This window comes from Pteropus medius, unplaced genomic scaffold (genome assembly GCF_902729225.1).
Source record: "Pteropus medius unplaced genomic scaffold, Ma_sr-lr_union100, whole genome shotgun sequence".
NCBI classification, from domain to species: domain Eukaryota; kingdom Metazoa; phylum Chordata; class Mammalia; order Chiroptera; family Pteropodidae; genus Pteropus; species Pteropus medius.
In genome coordinates this window covers 978,370-997,468 of record NW_024354500.1, presented here as the reverse complement: position 1 = coordinate 997,468, position 19,099 = coordinate 978,370, and positions in this window count along the sequence as shown.

Here is a 19,099-nt window from a genome sequence, read left to right as displayed (position 1 = left end):
TTTATAAATTTCTTTTCTTTAAAGGGTATGCCTTCGGTGACCCTGCAAAGGTCACCAAAGTATAAATGCCAGCTATACTGGAGAGCTTTTTGCTCTCTACCCAGGCAGAATTAATTGCTCTTGCATCTGGGTTCTTGTACCTCTAGTTGCCACTTTCTTCATTCCTCCTTCATCTAGAATTGATTGTTCACATGTCTGGCTCCTACCCTGAAACATAAGTTCCTTGGTGGCCAATTCTGTACATCCGTGTACTAATGTTTTCCCTCTACCCAGCTCCTAGAGCAATGCTATCCTCTTCTAGAGACCTCACACGTGGTCATTGTTTCTCTGTCTTTCCTACTAGATTTAGATCTTTGAATGAAGGCAGGAAATATGTTTTACTTACTCATATTTTGGTTCCCTGGGTCTCATAGCACCCTGAGGACAGAGTAAATGTTTGCTGAATGAGTCAGTGAACAACTAATTTCTACCAACTTCTTCCAAAATCTTTAGGGGTGCACCACAGCATTAGGATACCATATATCCTCACAACAAACCCAAGATCTAAACAACTGAACGGAAGAGGGGAAACCAAATCAAGTCTATTGTTCTATGATTATCCATAAAATTATCCACTTTAGTTCAGTGGCACTCAGACAACTCACTATAGGTTTAAGTTATTCCTGGGTCCTCTAAAACACCCTGATGCAAGAACCACACAAAAAGAATATCACAGAATCATATGAGCCACTCCCTTTCTGGAACAGCTCTCTTAGGTGTGTGTTTGCTAACTTTCTGTCTCAGCCCTCTACACAATCAAAGTTCCTTCATTTGGAAAGGTAATGCACTTGAGAACTTGAGCTAGAGCTGCCCCTTCTCCAGCGGGGGCTTCAGCTGGTTCACATGAGCCCAGGCTCCTGAGCAGGTCTTTGATTCTAACTTAGCACCTCCAAGTTAGCCAAGTGCAAAGCCTCTTAGCTTCTCTGTAGGTGGAAGTCCCTCCCCCTCATCTTTTCACCCTGCTCTGTTCTGTGACAGTAACACATGCTTAAGAATAAAATCATCTGCGTTGTTCTGCTGTAGAAAATGCAAGAGTCATTTTCTAAGGATGAAAAAGACAGCAGACTGGAACTGTGTGAGTCTGCAAAGCCATTCTCTCATTTCATGATGCAACGGCATTTCAGAGGAAGCCAAACCAGCTATATAACCTCCCAGCTGAGGAAACCAGGTAGCAGAGAGTTAAAACACTTGCTCATTGGTTTTCCCAGATCCTATTTTAATTTGCTCCCTCTTTTTGGACAGCTCTGTGAAGGCAGTCTGGTTCGCTGCCTCGCCATACTAATGAGACTCATCCATCTGCCTCTGTCATTGCCAGCCTCTCCTTTCTGCTGGAAGTCAGAGATGAACGCTCAGGACAGGTCCTTTCTAGGCTGCAGTACTTAATCATTTCTAAACACGCTAGATGGCCTCAGGCAGTAAAGGCAACAAGCATTTAACCCAGGCTTGGCAGCTCCAGCTTCCCCACACTCTGCCTGTGCGCTCTGATAATGAAAAGTTGCTGCGCTTTTACTCTCCACTTAACCAGATGCTCTTTGCTTCTTGGGGCAAAAGGTTAAATAGATATAAGAACCCATGCTAGTTTTGAAGGCTTTTATTAGCAGTCCTTATAGTAGTAGGAGAAGAGGATGCTGTTGTTCCTGATCCATTTGTCCCTTGGGAATCATATTTAGGCTTGTGTCCTTGCTTTTTACTAAAGAAACGATGCTTTTCCCCATCGTGCTTTTTGTTGTTGTTTTGCGGCACAAGCATGCACAGGCAGTTAGAAGGCCTGCCATTTAATAATTGAATGTTCGGTTTTTATGAAAAGAATAGACCAAGAGGACAGTACTATCATTGCTTAGCTGTGGCAACACCTTTATTAACAATGTAGATAAAACATTTTTTTTTTTCCAGAGTGGCTAGGCTTCTGATTTATTTTTCCACTCCATCTACTGCTCCATATGTCTGTGGAATCTGCCTTTTTCCCAGAGCTCATGTTAGTATAAAGCAATTGTCTGGGATGTGTAAGAATTAAGTATCCCATCATTCAGGCTAGACATGCAATTAGAAGAGTTGCACTAATTTCCACTGCTGAGACCCTGTCACTTTAATTTATCCCTACTTTCCTGCATTTAGGCCTTCTATGGTTGGAGGCCAAAGATTTTATACAGTTTCAGTCAATGGTGCTTTGATGTAGGAACTAGTGTATGTATAAAGTTTGGGGAAAAAATAACTGGGGGATTACCTACAACTGACTTGAAGAAACAAAAGCCTTGTATAAAGAAGCATCCCTTCTCTCTGATTCTATAATGCTAGCAAAATAAGGAAAAAGAGGGATTTTAAACCCAGAAAGGGCCACTGATTTATAACATAAAGATCCAAGAATTTCTCCATGATTTTCCCCCTCTGATGTTATTTTAAAACATTATTTTCTGTTGTCATTGATCAATATGTAAAAAGTTTACTATTTATCTGATAGCTTAAACTATCACTTTGAAAGCAGTGCTGACGTTTAATTGTCGACTTTTTTCTTCAGTCTATACAGCCACCATCAAAATCCCTTTACATAAGTTTCGGGCAAGCATAACTCAAAAATGCATGGAATGCTCCCATGAATAGGTATGAAATATCTCTTCCTAAACATTTCTCAGTAGAGACAAGATAAATCCTATATGGGCCAATTATCAAGCTTTCTTGTGCCTTTGATGCTTTAAACCAGTCCCTGGATCATAAGAAAAAAAAAAAAGATACCTAGAGCCCAAGATAATTTCACCCTCAGTTGAGGGTGGCAGAATTTAAACTTCAAGCAACTCTAAATTCAGGTATGCAGTAAAGGCTAAATTCGTCATGATTTTGACATAAAGACATGAAAAAGTTCAGTTATAAAGCAATTTGCATTAGGAGAAATATTGGAGAATTTACGCAGATGGTGGCTCCTCCCAACTCAGTTTTAAACAATTGAGATACAGACATGACTTGATTCTAACCCTAGGTCCTTCTCTTGCTCACATGAGAGTTTTTCAGATCTACAAAAAAACTTTTAATAATGTTTTATAAGTTTTTGCTACTCAATCTCATACTAAATATGATTATTCAATATTTTAAAACAATTTTATGTTATCAATTTTAGAATGTATATGTATATATGTGTCATAAATATAGCAAATATATTAGTTATCTGTAAGTATATATTCCTACTTTTAAAAAAAGAAAACATATCCAGAAATATATTTATTGAAGTTTTATTGATTTATAATTATTCTTGAACTATCTGTAATTATGCTATCATACCTTAAGAGTGGGTGGTAATATATTAAGTAATATATTTCTGTCAAAATTGAAAAACAGAAAGTCTCTACCTATGCCTTAATAATAATATTTATGAACAAATATTTCCTCAACAGCAAAATAAACCCTGGTTAAAAGTAGAGAATTTTCTTATGATGTCTGGAAGAGAAACACGCAACTTTGGGTAGGAGTAACCCTCACTGAAGATGAAAAAAGCAAGCAGAAATCCAGATGCTGTTATTTTTAGTAGTACCTTGTATAAATTATTTTAGAAGTAAAATATACTGGAAATGTAGAACATAAATGACACAAAAAAGAATTGCTTCTGAAAAGAATGTCATTGAAAGTTTTCTTATAAGACATTTGAAGCTCTTAAAAATCAATGGACTAATTAAAAATGGGAAAATATGGCAGCAAAAGGAAATAAAAAGACTGGCTGTGGAAAATATTAGATATCCCTGAATAATCTTAGAACCAATAAAGAACCTCAAAAGTGGGGAAGAGAGAGAGAGAAAGTGAGAGAGAGAGAGAAAACACCTCAACATATTCTTTTGGATCTCAGCAAAAAGTCTTATTTCATTTTGAAAGAACACATAAGGCTGAATTCTTATCCTCTCTTAATTGTTTTGAATACTTTTTGTTTTATGTTTGCCTTTGCTTCAGACTTGGTTCTGAGGATCATTGGATAAATAGAATGTGTGTACTTGAACATGCTAATACCATTCTCAATTCCTCAGTCACAAGGCTGTGTTACAGGGACCATTGTTTTATAATAAAATTCTTTAGGTACTTCCAATAATTAAACTGAAAGGGGCCTGGGTCTTACATAATTTAGTATTAGCAATTTGAGGGCAAAGGTATGTAGATAACAACATTTGCCCCTTAATATTTCCAGTCACTAATATGGATATATATCGTCCTTCTCTACTCTCTATATGGGCTTTCTCTGACATTAAAATCCACTCTGGCTATATATCAGATGGGCTGGAAGGAATGGTGAAAAGTCATCTAGACAGTCAGTTAACAAATGTTTATCGAGTACCATAGGATCCACAGTTTGGTATTAAGCAGGACGCTATTTCCCTGCATTGAGGAAGGTCTGCACACCTACCATGACAGGCACGTAAGATTCAACTGGCACCTGTCCTCTGATTTTACTTATTCAATAGCTTGTTAGTGTCTAATGGACTAAACAAACATCTCAGCACCGTATAACACAACTCTATATGCAGTATTTACATATGTGTATCTATATGTGTATATGTATAGATAGATATATAAAACTTGGCATCTCTTCCAGGAGATATGCCAAGATATATTCACAGCTTTATATACACATGTAATTCATGTATTTCTGTGCATATGGCAGTCAGGGGAATATATATAATCAGTAGAACATGTTTTATTCCAGATGTTTTTTAATCGTATTTTCTCACCATCACTAATAAAAAATAACCATAGTTGTTCTACTTGGACAGTTTGATTGGTCTTTAATCCCAAATCTCATTCAAAGAAGGGACACAAAGCATTTTATGTTCTCTAGAATGTGACAAAAATGTTGACATTTCAGCCATTTGTGAAGCATTGTAGACAGAAAGTCCACCTTAACTCAAAGTAAGCTGTAAACCAATCTGAGAGGTTTTATTTTTGATGATTTGTGCTTCTGTCTTTTAGATTTACTTTCCAATATTCACCTCTGCCTAGCTGTTCAATGCTATATCTTCTCTTATATTCCATTCAAAGTCTGAAAGTCTCCTTGTCCTGTTCAACTTAGAAGCTCATAGACTGAATTCTGGCTCTCAATTAATTTTTCTTCACCATGTCCTACCACTCAGTCTGAGAATCATCGCCATCACACATACCCAATGATTGCATACATATGTCCCTCTTTACCAACAGCCACGTGGTCCCCAACTTCTGCTATTTCTTTTACAAGTATCTCCAAAAATCATACTGTTTACTAAGACTTTACTTCCAAATGAGGGTGTCCCCATTGTTGGATTTCTATCTCTCTATCCCACTTTTATTCTTTTACCTGAGAATAGTTTTTTGTTTTGTTTTTTTGTTGTTGTCGTTTTTTGTTTGTTTGTGTGTTTGTTTGTTTGTTTGTTAGGCAAGGCAACCCTTAGTTGACCTCACAGATTGCAAGGATTGTCAGTTTACCATCCCTTATTTTTTTATTTTCTATGCCTACAGCACCTGGTCTTCCCAGGTGGTTTCCCATCCAACCCAAGAGCAGTTTTAAATAACTATAAAAATTAACTATCTTCGACAAGTTCCTGGTTTAGAATTTTTCTTTGACTGCTCAGTTCTACTTCAAAGCCATCTGACTTGTTCAGTTTAGTTTCCAAAGCTCTCACACCAGCTAGATTGCTCCCTCTTCTCTCCAACCTACAGTCTTAGAAAAACACATTTGTTTTCTGCACTTTTGTTCACATTCCACCATAGACAGAGGACAGTGTTCCTCCTATTCTTATTCTCAGTACAGACAACTTCACTAGTTCAGGTAGCAACAATGAGAGTTTTCGTTTGCCTGATAAGTCTTCATTTAACAATTACTATCCTCCAGTGACCTTCATTTTGTAAATGATTCTTTTAAAGTACAAAGCAGAAATAAAAACTGAGAGCCAATCTCATGAAGTTAGCATTGTGGGAAAGGAAGAGTATGTCATATTGAGTATGCTCCTGTAAACAGCTCGAAGATAGAAACCATACTGTAAGTTCTTGTTTTATTACCTAGGTCGAAACACAACAGCTCAACAAATATTAAACTACCATGCTGATAATTGAGTGCTGTGATGAGAGAAAGTAGCTATTTGAAGACTACTATGAAATAACAATCCTTATCAAGAAAGCAGTGTTTTTCTGATTCATTTTCAATAAACTTGGCTATTCTGATTTAATTCATACTAACTAAGCAAGCACAGCACTGTTGCTAAAGGGAACCAACTGAGAAACATTTAATTAATCTCCGTGACAACAGGAACCAGCCCAGACTAGTCAGGGGGAAACCGAGTTCAAATTCTGCATCAAGTACTCTGTAATCTTGGTTGGACAAGTTAGTTCATCTTTGTTTCCCTAATCCCCAGTTCCTTATATTAAAAAAGGAAATGATAACTGAAGACTACACATTAATATATTTAAAGCATCCAGCAGAGTGCCTGATTCAGAGAAGGCACCAAATTATTGGAAACAATTGGTGGCTCTTAAAGGAAAACAATGTTTGCAAATATAAGATAAATGCCTTTTCCTTTCTCTGAGAATTTATTAGTGAGAGGAATTGGACTGGAAGCATTAAAAAATAAAATGTAGGAAAATACCTCTTTGAAATTCTGGCAATATCGTTGCCCGTTCTGTGCTCTGAAGGGGCAGATCATAGTCTACCTCATGGAGGAAAGAAAGCAAAGCAAAGGAACTGGAGAAGCAGCATAAACTTCTTCAGCTGCTTGACAATGTTGGGCTGAAAAACTAAGACCTTCTTTTAATTAATTTTAGCCATCTAAAGCAGGCTGATTGTATGTGGCTGAAATCAGGACAGTCAGTGCCAAAGCCAAGAAACAAGCGATAGGGCCCTTAATCCCTAGCTCATCTCAAATACAGGGCTGTCAAATCTGAGGAGCATTTGAGCTCCAAGTTAAGATGAGATTGGTGAGTTTAAAAGGAAGGGTCTATCAAGGACTGGATATAAGAGGAGAGTAAAAATTCATCAATAATGAAAAAGGCAATTATTAGGGAGAAAGATTTCAAACCTATTTAAGAGTTTACTTAAAAACTTGACATTGAAGTTTTATTATTAAATGTAGGGACTGGTTAATACTGTTACACCTCACCATTTTAAAAGATGTGTACTGTATTTGAATGATGAAGAATCATGTTTTAATTCAGCTTTCTTTGTTAGAAAGATACATAAGATGCTGTATAAACAATGTTTAGAAAAAGTTGTATTAGTGTGACTAATTCACTGTCTCCCTTCTTTTGTGAGGAAGCTGAATTTGAAAATTAAAATGGATAAAAGAAAACCAGTGGTAACAGTCCTGCTTGATAACTTGAAACAACAAGGGGAAAAAAAGGATGTTTGTTAAAATGGTTGATATTTAAAGTTCATCCATTGGACATAAATAACTATTTAACATCTTGAAGTTTCTCATTTTCATCCTCTACTACTCTTCTATTCAGTCTTATTTGCTATAGAATAGGGTCTACCAAGATTAACCAGTTTATATTTAGGTTCCCATTAAGATTCAGTTACCTATTTTAATATCTGTACCTAGATGCACTTCGGCATAGTTTTGGCATAGATTTTGTACTTTGGTCTTTTAACACCAAATTGCACTTGTGTGGCCCAATGTTTCGTTTCTTTGTTTTAGTTTTCATTATACAACATTTCAAGCAAACACAAAAATAGAATAGTAAAATGAACTTCCATGTATCCATGACTCATCTTCAGAAATTATTGATTTATGGCTAATCTTGTTTCATCTATACTTCCACCAATTCCCAACTTCCTCCACCCTCAAATTATTTTGAACAAATTGCAGGTATTTATATCTCTTCTGCAAATATTTCAATACCAGTGTCTCCAAAAAAAGAAAATCTTTTAAACATACTACAATACTTATAACACATCTACAGAACAAAAGTTTGACAGTTTCTTTTTATCCCTTTTTCTAACCCCTGCGAGTGACTGGGACTGATCACTGCACATAAGAGATGCCCAATCTATGTCTATACCCTGTTTTGATTTTATTATTTCCTACTGCAGTAAATCTAGCAACCCTCTTCTCCATAATTTCCTTGTCTGTCAACAACCAAGAGGAGAGTTCTAGAAAAATAACCACCTCATCTGTGCCTCAGAACCTAAGACTGAGAATTGAGGACTTTTTTACAGTCTTCCCTTCTAGATGATCTGGCCAGACAGCATGAGCAGACAGCTCACTACATCCTTAAATGTGCTCTCAGTTTGGAGTTTGGTCTCCCAAATAGACATAGACTTTTAAAAAACAAAAATAAAAACAAACAAACAAAATAACAATAATAACTCCGATGCATCGAACGCAGTACTTTGTAAGGTGAAAAAAAAAAAAGTGCTCAGTAAATGTCATAAACTGACCGATAATTTACTGAAGTAGTTTAATGCAGCACTAAAAAATATAAACAAACTTGGTTTTCAAATTCTGGTCCTACAGTTTACTCTCTGCTTGATCTTTGAAGCGGTGTGCTTGTAAATGTTTCATATCAAGATTTGGGGGTGTGAGGGACCCTGATATGTAGCATTTGCGTATTTCCCTTGTGTAAGCGTTCCCACTAAGTTCAATTTCAGAAAGTCACAGAAGGTGGGAGCTGGAAAAAGATAAGCACAATTGGCTCTCCCAAGCTAATACTAGCAAGCTCCAGCCACTACTGGATCTTGGGTAAATCATAAAAATTCTCTAATCCCCAGATTCATAAATTTTAAAATAGGGAGAATAATTGTACTTACTTCATTGTGTTATTGAGAAGATTAAATGAAATACTGCATGCAAAGCTGTTATTACTGTGTCTGGAACTTATAATGCTTATTATGCATTCAAACAATGTTAGCCTTTTCCATTATTAAGCAATATGAAGGCCAAATGTCACCAATGATCGGTTTTCTAAAAATAACTCTTTTAAAAGAACTTTTGACTATCCCTATATATTTTTATTAAGTGGGGCTCCTGAATGGTGATCCGCAATATTTCTAAACATTAAGGCAAGAAAGTAACATAACACCACCGAATTACTCAGAGAGAGAATATGACTATATTCCACATATTGGCATTAAAAATGAATTCAAATACAACAATTCATGGTTAAAAGGGGATTTAAATCTCAGGGCAAAGCCATATGTCACTGATTTCTATGTCCTCAGCAACATTGCCTTTGAGACATTATGATTATATTTTCTTCTCTTTCGTTGCTCTCAGTCATAGCCCAATTGTAGCAGCACTGACGGCACAACTGTGAACACACAACTCTATGTTCCATTTTGAAAACTAAAATTCTGTATATGACCATTATGACCAAAACGTACAATTCCAATGGTTTCAAAATGTACATGAAGTAAAAGTTTTAAAAATACAAAATTGACTTTCTTATAAATCCATGAGGATGTAAAATTTGCATTTGTTAATTTTCTTTTAAAACATTTTTTCTAAAGGTGACGATTTTAGATCCTACTGTTTACTGGAAGCATCTGGTGGTTTATTCTCTCCCAGCTTCGAATCTGGTAGTAAGGACTTCCCTTCCCTTTGCTCTAGCTCTGGGTATTGCTCTGCTTCATGTCTCATGTATAATCTCCTCTCAGAAACTCAGAAAATGATCTCAGAAATGACCCAAGCACAGGGATGAGCCCCATTCTGAACCCAGATCTCCAACATGGCAGGCAGCGGTGGGAATCACACATTAATCCTTCTATGCAATGCAAACTGCTTTTATTAGCTGTACTGCAGAGTAAAATCTAAAACCGGGACGATTTTATTTTATTTACTGATGGCACGATGTCAGAAACTTAATCAATAGATACGGGCTAGAAAGAATGATGCCAACACCTTACCCCTGAGACTTAAGGTTTAGAAGAAAAGTGTATTTTATGAATTAAAAGGAAAACTGATCATATGAAGTTTAATCCTGACAGGGCATCCACTATTTAGATATGGGAGGAGAGAAAGTCATGTGCGTTTCCTCTAGAGACTCTTCAGGCAATAAAATAATAAAATAATACCTGTGAAAAAGGATTCCTTTTGGTGTCCTCAAGGGGAAAAAAAATAATCCTTTCTGAAAATAGTTTCTTCTAACCATGAATGGTGTTATTTATGAAAATTTAACCTATATAACAACATTTTCAAGTTGTTCCATAAAGAAAAAAACTCACCAGATGAAGAAAAATGCTCAAGGACAACAGTGCAGGAAGCCCGAACCCCAAGGGATGCTGGCAAGGTGCCCCTTCTCTGAAAAGCACAGTCTCTGCTCCACTTTTTCAGTAACTTCCTCCTACTGTCTCCCCAGGTCTCTGCCCAAACCTCAGAGGGACATGTAGGACTTCTCTAGGATGCCTATAATTATGGTTTGAAGAAATAATTTGTGCTACTTACTTTTGTTATTCTAATTCTCTTTCTGTTGTCAAGATAGAAAATGCATCCATCGCTCTTATTGCCACACAAAGCATCAAGGGTTCTCTGAAGCCATACAGCCACCATTTAGCACTTTTAAAGTCAGATCTGAAAATCTGGCACCCAAATATCAATATTCGAACATTCTGTTTCCAGACTAGACATAAATCTTCCATAGCCACGCTCAGCAGTGAGCTAAGTCTTGGACTGCCTTTTTGGCAAGGAGAGAACATAATCAGGACACCTCAACCCTACCCTAATTTTGCCTTATGCAGAGACAGATCCTCATTTGAAAGCACCTTGTGGGCCAGAGAGTGTGTGCCTTGATCATCGCTGAAATGTGCATTTCCGTACAGAGAGACAAAGGAGCTGGTTTTCACTCCCAAGCCCTTTGCTACTTAAATAAAGTTATTGGCTGCCTAATGAATGTTAGCTGCAGTACTCCCTGTGGTCAGCGGGGCTGTTGTTTAATGAATTGCTTAATGTGCTTGATTACTGTTACAATGTTGAATGAGGAAAAGGCAAGGGAGATTTGAAAGATTCACTGGAGGATATGATGAAAATGAATTGGATCAATAGAAACTTTTGCTCACCTCTGAACAGCACATTATGCGCTGTATTGTTAGTGTTGGGGGTAATGCAATTTTGAGGCTTGTTGTCTTTTTATAACTCACCAATATAAATCTCCTTCGACAGTGAGTTTTAGGACTGGCCTTCCTGGAGTTATAAATGATCCCCAGACTCTAGCCCTGGTTACTTACACGGACAGATAAATTAATTAGGAAAACTTTTATGCCAATTACTTTATGCCCTTGGCTTTCATATGTTTCTGAAGAGCAGCAGCTAATTAAAGATATGATTCATAATTACTGGTCGATCAAGTAGTTGAGTAATGGAATCAGGAACTGTTCCAAAGAAAATTATCCATCGCATCATTACTAATTGTTACATAATACATAAGGATGTGGAATTCAAATAAAAAATTACTCATTTTGAAAGGTTCATTCAATTTTCTTAAATTTAACAATTATAAACATGAAATGAGTTCTTGCGATGCTGCATCATGTAGTAAGTTGGTGTTTTTGTATTTTTTAAGTAAATACTTCCACAGAATGAATTCAAAAAACAAAGGCCCAAGTGACTTCAAGTTTTAGTAATCATTAAGTTCTTTCTCTTTCCTATGAAAAGTTCAAACTAAAGAAGATAATAGTCAAAACACATTGGCCTTTCTTCTAGCCCTACCCTCGGAGTTTGCTGAAACTCAGAGGGCCCAAATGGGAGGCGCTATTAAGGACCACCCATTGGTGTGCATTGGATTAAGAAAGTTCCCAGGCTCAGAAAGCCTAAGAATGTTAATACTTGGAGAATACAGCAATCTCCCCAAAGGAGACAGTTGTCAAAGGTTGTGTCCTAGCTTAAGGTAATTATGGCTCTTTGTTTGAAGGGAACACAAGACCAGAAAGGTGGGGATAATCTCACACAGAGCAGAGCTTTATGAGGAAGGAGTGAGGAGAGCCTCACCACCCTATACCAGCAGTGGTCTATAGTTTGCATTGGGTGGAATTAGGGCCTCCCATCTGTGAGCGTTCTACCAGCAAGTAGCTCCTGATTGATGCAAACCCACCTTCCATACACCCTGAGTGATGCCTAAAAAAATCCTTCCTCTCTTATTCCCCCTCAAGATCTCCCTGTCTTCCTCTCTTTTCCTTTCCAATTCCTGATTCCAGCTCCTGTGACAATCCAGAGTGGCATCCATAGTGATAGAACAAAAGTGGACAAGAGAATAGAGAAATAGTAAATTGAAGTTTCAGTCCACTTCTTTCATCTGCCAGTGCTCAGTTAGTTACAGTCCTGTTGAAGAACCCCCCATTTCAGTCCCATTTTCTCCCCTAAAACCCACTATCTATATCCTCTAATTAAATACCTAAGGCACAGAACTGAGTATTCTATGCTTTTATCTAATCAAGAAAACTTTATTATCAGGAACTGTGTAGGGCGCTGGAGAGAAAGACAAGAGGTAAAGTCTCCAGCATCAAGTCCCTCCTAGTCTCCCAGAGCAACAATATGAGAAGTACACTGATGGAGCCTCCAGAATTCAGATAGAGAACAGGAGAGACAGCATTCTGGGTTGCAATGAACCTCAGATATGAAGATTTCACTGGAGAGACAGAATTAAGTAAGTTGGAAGAATCTTTGTTATATTATTAAGGACTAACTCCTTGAAAAATGTTGGCTTCTATTTTCATTTGAATGTTGGAAAAAAACATGAACCAAAGCATAGAGGCAGGACATGAACTGCATTAAATGTCATAGGTGGCTTAGACTGGGGACAGCCTAGGGAAGAGGAGGCAGCTGAAGCGGTTGCACAAAAGTCAAAACCAATTGTCAATTTATGAGCACTTAAGTTGCTTCCACACATTGGCTATTGTAAATAACACTGCAATGAACACCGAGGTGCATATATCTTTTCAAATTAGTGTTTTGAATTTCTTCAGATAAACACCCAGAAGTGGAATTGCTGGGTCATGAGATAGTTCTATTTTTAATTTTTTGAGGAATCTCCAGATTGTTTTCCATAGTGGTAGTACTAATTTGCAATCCCAACAACAGTGCATGAGGTTTCCCTTTTCTCCACATCCTCACCGACACTTATTGTTTGTTGATTTATTGATGATAGCCATTCTGATAGGTGTGAGGTGACCTCTCATTCTGATTTTAATTTGCATTTTTCTGATGATTAGTGACGTTGAGCATCATATGTCTATTTATTGGCCATCTGTATATTCTCTTTGGAGAAATGTCTATTCAGGTCTTTGGCCCATTTTTTAACTGGATTGTTCATGGGGGTTTTTTGGTGTTGCATTGTATGAGTTCTTTATAAATTTTAGATATTAACCTCTTATTGGATGTATCATTGACGAATATCTTCGCCCATTCAGTAGGTTGTATTTTTGTTTTGTCAATAGTTTCCTTTTCTATGCAAAAGCATTTTAGAAAAATAAGACAGAGAAAGACAAATACCTTATGATTTCACTTACATGTGGAATCTAGAAAACAAAATAAATGAACAGCAAAAAAAAAAAAAACAGAAACAGACTCATAGATACACAGAACAAAGTGCAAGTTGTCAGATGGAACGGGAGTTTGGGGGCTGGGTGAAAAAGGTGAAGGGATTAAGAAGTACAAATTAGTAGTTACAAAATAGTCATGGGGATGTAAAGTATGGCACAGGAAATACAGATATTAATATTGTAATAACTACATATGGTGCCAGGTGGATATTAATCAGGAAGATCGCTTCATAAATTACATAAATGTCCAACCACTATACTGTACACCTGAAACTAATATAAAATAATATCCTATGTCCAAAAACAGGTCAAAACCAAAGGCCCCAACTGGAAAGTATAAAGAGCCGTAAGCATTTATCACCCAAAATAGGATCGTAGGAGCCCCCAGCCATTCACAAGCTAGTTATGAGATAGAGCTGTCAGGTGACAGGCAATGAAAGTGACCTTGGGCTGAACGCCACAGAGGGAAAATGTGAATAAATACTCACTGTGGGAAGGCTAGTGTGTAGTCTCTATTGAGAGGCAAGTGCAAATAACATGCATTCAATCTTTAATTAGAATTCTACTTCATGTTTTTCTTCAGGGCAGGTCACATTTATACTACAAGTTGGTAAGAGTTCTTCAGTAGCTGGAGGCACAGACCTCAGGGCCATTTAACTAAAATCTCCTCCAAGGAGAAAGGGCAGGACTACTTAGAAAGAAATTATTGCATAGCCAGAGCTAACGTTTCACTCTGGAAGAGAAGCAGTCCTATGTTTTGAGACTGGAGATTTGACCAAGCAGTGTTGGTTGTCTTTGTGTCAGTTTCAAAGCATTGCACCTTGGCAAGAGCAGCAAGAATCAAGTGCAAAAGAAAAAGAACGAAAAAGATTTCAGACACACCACCTGCTGAGCTTTCTCAATTTAACAAACTTATGTGAGGTCTGGAGAGAGCAAATGAGTGCTTTTAGGATATTACATCAAGCCTTTATTCACGTGGTGGCAGCTTCCAAAGGCTGTTCTATTACCCCAGAAAACCTGAAGGGCACCTGCATGGCCCATTAGGGCAAATTTAACCAAATGCATCAGTCATTGGTATAGTATTTGAGAAATGGGACTATAAAGCAGATGTCTTCTGTTCCTGTACAACTCCTCAGCAGTGTTGGCTTGGAAAACAGAATTCCATGAATGTTAGAAATAGTTTCCTTAACTTTAACATGGGACCCAAAGCACAAGGGTGCCCACCTCCAGACTAAGCCATTTTAAATGGTGATAAAGTGAGTCAACTAAAGTCACTGCCTCAGTCCTTTAAACACCAGAGTTATGTGAGCTGGAAGGAAAGAACCTCAGAAAGTCTTTTTACTCAGCACTCTCCCCTCCTCCTTTCACATCTCTTCCTGGTGAAAGCATAGACTATTAAGATAGATGGATATGTAGCAGATATACAGATTTAATTAGTATTCCCTCTACTCTACTCTATGTAAATGAGAAAAGTTGTTCCCAGATTGTGCTCTCTGAAGGAACAGATCCCCAGCTCACCAATGATAGGCACTCAAATAGTGCACATGTGCATGGCTAAAAACTGAGTGGGAAGGAGCAATCTGTTGCCAGGATTCATGCCCAGTGCTCTCCCAAGACCTCAGTTCTCCCACCAAGCTCAGATAAAACCCCATACGGAGGAATTGCTCAGCAGAACAGGAGAAGGGAAATAGGTTACAGTCCGTGCTATAAGGGGAGGAAAGCCAGGGGCAGCCTTAAAAGCATGGACTAGGTTTCTCTCTTCTCCTTTCACAGTGAGTGATACCTTTCAAGCTGTTGACCTTTTGCCTTTGACTCAGGCCAGGTACTGAAGCTCAAGTTTTCTATTCACCTGTCATTTTCAAACCTCTATGAAAGAGGGCAGTCACTATAACAGGAATTATTTTCATGACTGTTTTAAAGACAATTTCTCCAAGAAAAATTATGTTAAGTTTAGGCTTGGCAAAATCTTGTTCCGCATTTTTAAAAATCGGCATTCTCTTCTGATGGGCATTGAAAACTCAAGCACTATTTCTAAGGCTCCTGATAGTAGCCACTCTCTTAGGAGTAATAATATTACATGACTCCGTGCCAAGGAGGTAAATCACAGGGGAAGCCAGCTTGACAGTGTTAGAACTAGCATCATTCAGTTGTCGACATTTCAGGCATGTCACTGAGGACCTGACCACACAGAAGAAAGGCAGCTACTTGGTGGTTTTATCTTTCCCTGCACCCATCTTGCTGTGTGATCTAAATATAGTTACTTCACCCTTTCTATTGTGGTATGTTCAAATGCAAAAGAGTTACCAGGATTTATTGGAATTACTGTTTAGCACTCTCTCCTTTAAATAGTTTTCTGACTCAGAAAGTCTTGTGTAGATTGTTATTTTGAGCCAGATTCTCCCAATGTGGAAACTTCTTAGGATTGCATTAGGCTCTTGGAGGAATGAACTAACTCTTTCATGCCTGTGGTGCTGCATCTAATAACTATTATTGCACAATACATAAATGCATTACAAAAATTGACTAGGCTTGACTACTAAGCAAAAGAATCATTTTTCCCTCTGACCACCAAACCTGTGAGAACTCTTATGTAGGCTGCAAGCCAGTCTAGGGCATGGTCACAAGCAAACAAAGACAAAAGTATGAAAGAGTTGGAAAAATTGAAAAGAATTTTTGGTGATAGAAGCTGGTGTCTGCTAGACTATAATTCTCTAAATTAACTGGATTCTCTGAATTCTTTCCATTTTATTGCAGAGGTGAGATGCATATGATATTGAAAGGCAATTTTTTAATGTCAGTTTTCAGCAAGAAAATGTTCATCAGCCAATGGCCCCTTTTAAAATGCTAATCTTTATGGGATCTTAAACTTGCCTTAAAAGAAAAGCTCACCATTCACAGGACTTGGGAAAAGTCTCCTTTAAACAAGCATTGAGAGTATTCAGACAGAGAACACACTCAGGCTTTAAATACCATCTCTACGTAGACAACTTCCAAATTCCTACCTCTAGCCTAGACTTCTCTCCTGAATTCCAGACTCGCATATCCAACAGCATATTCGACATCTCCTCTTAGATTTCTATGAACCTTTCAAGTTTAAGATGTCAAAAACTAAATTCCTGTTCTTATCCCTTCTCAATCTGTTATGCCCACCACTTTTCTCATCTCAGTAAATGGAACAATCATCCTTCTAGTTAAGCTAAAACTCTGGAGCCATCATTGATTTATTCCTTTCTCTCACAATTTACATCCAGTTCATCATAGACTCCTGAGGCTCAACTTTGAATGTATATCAAGAATCCAACCACTTCACCACCACTGGTGTCATTTGATCTAGCCATTATTATTTCTCACCTCAATAATGACAAGAACTTCCTAACTAGTCTCCCTCCTCCAACTCATCTCCCCGCAAAGTCTACTCTCAACACAGCAGCCAGAAGGACCCTATTCAACCTTGTCATGTTGCTCCTTTAGCACATCTTCCAATGGCTTTCTATTTCTTTCAAAGAAAAAATCAAATATTTCCCAATGCCTACAAGACACAACAACTCGCTACCCAGCTTCTTTTTGTCCCATTCTTCACCATTCTTCCCTTCCTCTCTCCCTTTCTCCCTGTTTTCATCTTTCCCTCCTCTCTGTATACAGTCTTTCCTCAGAGCCTTTGCAATGACTATTCTCTCTACCTGGGATACTCTTCCTCACTGATATCCATGTGGCTTGCTTTCTTATATCTTTTAAGTCTTTGTTCAAAGATCACCTCCTCAGTGAAGTCTACCGTGACTGACCTATGTGAATGGCAGATCCTACCCCTTCACGGCTCCTCCCCATTATCCTTCTTCTGCTGTACCGATTTTCTTTAATATCACCTTTCAAAATACTATAAATGTTTATTAATTATGTTTTCTATTTACTCTCTCTTCCTTACCACTAGAATATGAGTTTCCTTGGGAACAAAAACATCTGGATTTTGGTCTATATTTTTACTTATGTAAACTCAGAACAATGCTTAGCAAATGGTCTTTTCTCCATATACATTGGCTGAACAAAAGAATGTCTTTTTCTTTTGAAACAATTTGCTTGGCAATGAAAATATTGAGTCTGCTAACCCCCAGAGAGTCAAAAATAGTCAGAAGTAGCTACCATGTCTGTACCACATACGCCTAATTTTTTGTGAACTATTAGTTTCCACAGAAATTAATGTGAACATATCAATAATGTTTTTATTAATATAACACTAAAATTTATTACTTACATATCAGACAGAGAACATGTTTTAATGGAGGAGTAGGGAAGTGAGAGTTAGCAGATACAGTTTTAAAGTATACGTAAAGCTAGAATTTTCTAAAAAATAAAATAGTACTTGGAATTTCTTTACTATCTAAATAAGTATTAACATGAAAAAAATTGTTGTATTAAAAAAACAAACACTTGTTCTCAGGAATCTGTTATTAATAGCAACTCTTCTTGAGGAGCTCAATATGAATATGAATATGAAATAAAATTTCATCCTTATGGTGAATTTGGGGCTATTAAGGAGTGGTGAATAGTAAAGCCTATGTCCCTTCTACATTCTGAGCCAGCTAAGAGATGGACACGGAATGTGGACAGATAGAGATCAAAATAGGGAGAAAATAGTTTAACCTGTGACGAAAATCACGTATCCTTCCACTAGCATACAACCCCAACACACGCACTGACCTTGGGACCCTCCACTGAAGAAAGAGCTTGGATCTGCTTAGTAGATATTTTACCAAGCCAAATAAACTGGAAAACACTGCTGAGCTGCAATAGTGAAGAGAGGGCTGCACCTGAGGGCAGATGTGAACCTGAACAAAGTGTGCTAATCACATAGGGGCAAGAGCAGAGCGGAGCTCACTGATGTGGCAGGCAGATTTGAAAGAGCCAGGCAGGAAAGCCCAAGTCACACATGTCCAGGCTCCTTTTCCAGCCTCAGGGATCCAATAAAGAACTTCTCTATCCTTGGACAAAGGTTTGTGAGAGAAAGAAAAAAAGGAGGACGCCCTCTTCCTGGTAACCCGAAATCATTGGAAAATTGTTCTGCTACCCTGAGAGTTAATAGAATAAAATTAAAGGCAGCCTCATTATGCATACTAAATTTCTTATCTCTTTTAAACCAGAGGACACCAAACCAGCTACAGAATCTTACTCAAGATCTCCAAGTCCAAATAATGTTTTCTACCACCCTCACTTATACAAGCATATATACACAGAACTCCTTCAGATTTGAAGTAGCATATGTTTTCATCACCATCTCTACCAGCAAACCAGTCCCCCTGAACCATCTTTTTGCTTTTCATGCCTGCTTCAAGAAACCTTACATTCTGGGAGTTTCAGATGAAATATCACAACATTTGTTGTCATTGTAAAAGATCATTTAATATTCCGTGGGCACATGCCATATGCTTTGAAGGAAGATGATAAGTACTGTTTTGTCACTTTTTCTTGGCAAAATGCAAAATGGAGTGAAAACAAAGACACTTTTCACACATGAAGCTTTAAGAAAATATTGGGAAAAATATTGCAACCCAAGTTACAACGTGCCACTTCTGAATTTTATTGGTTAGAAAAGGAATT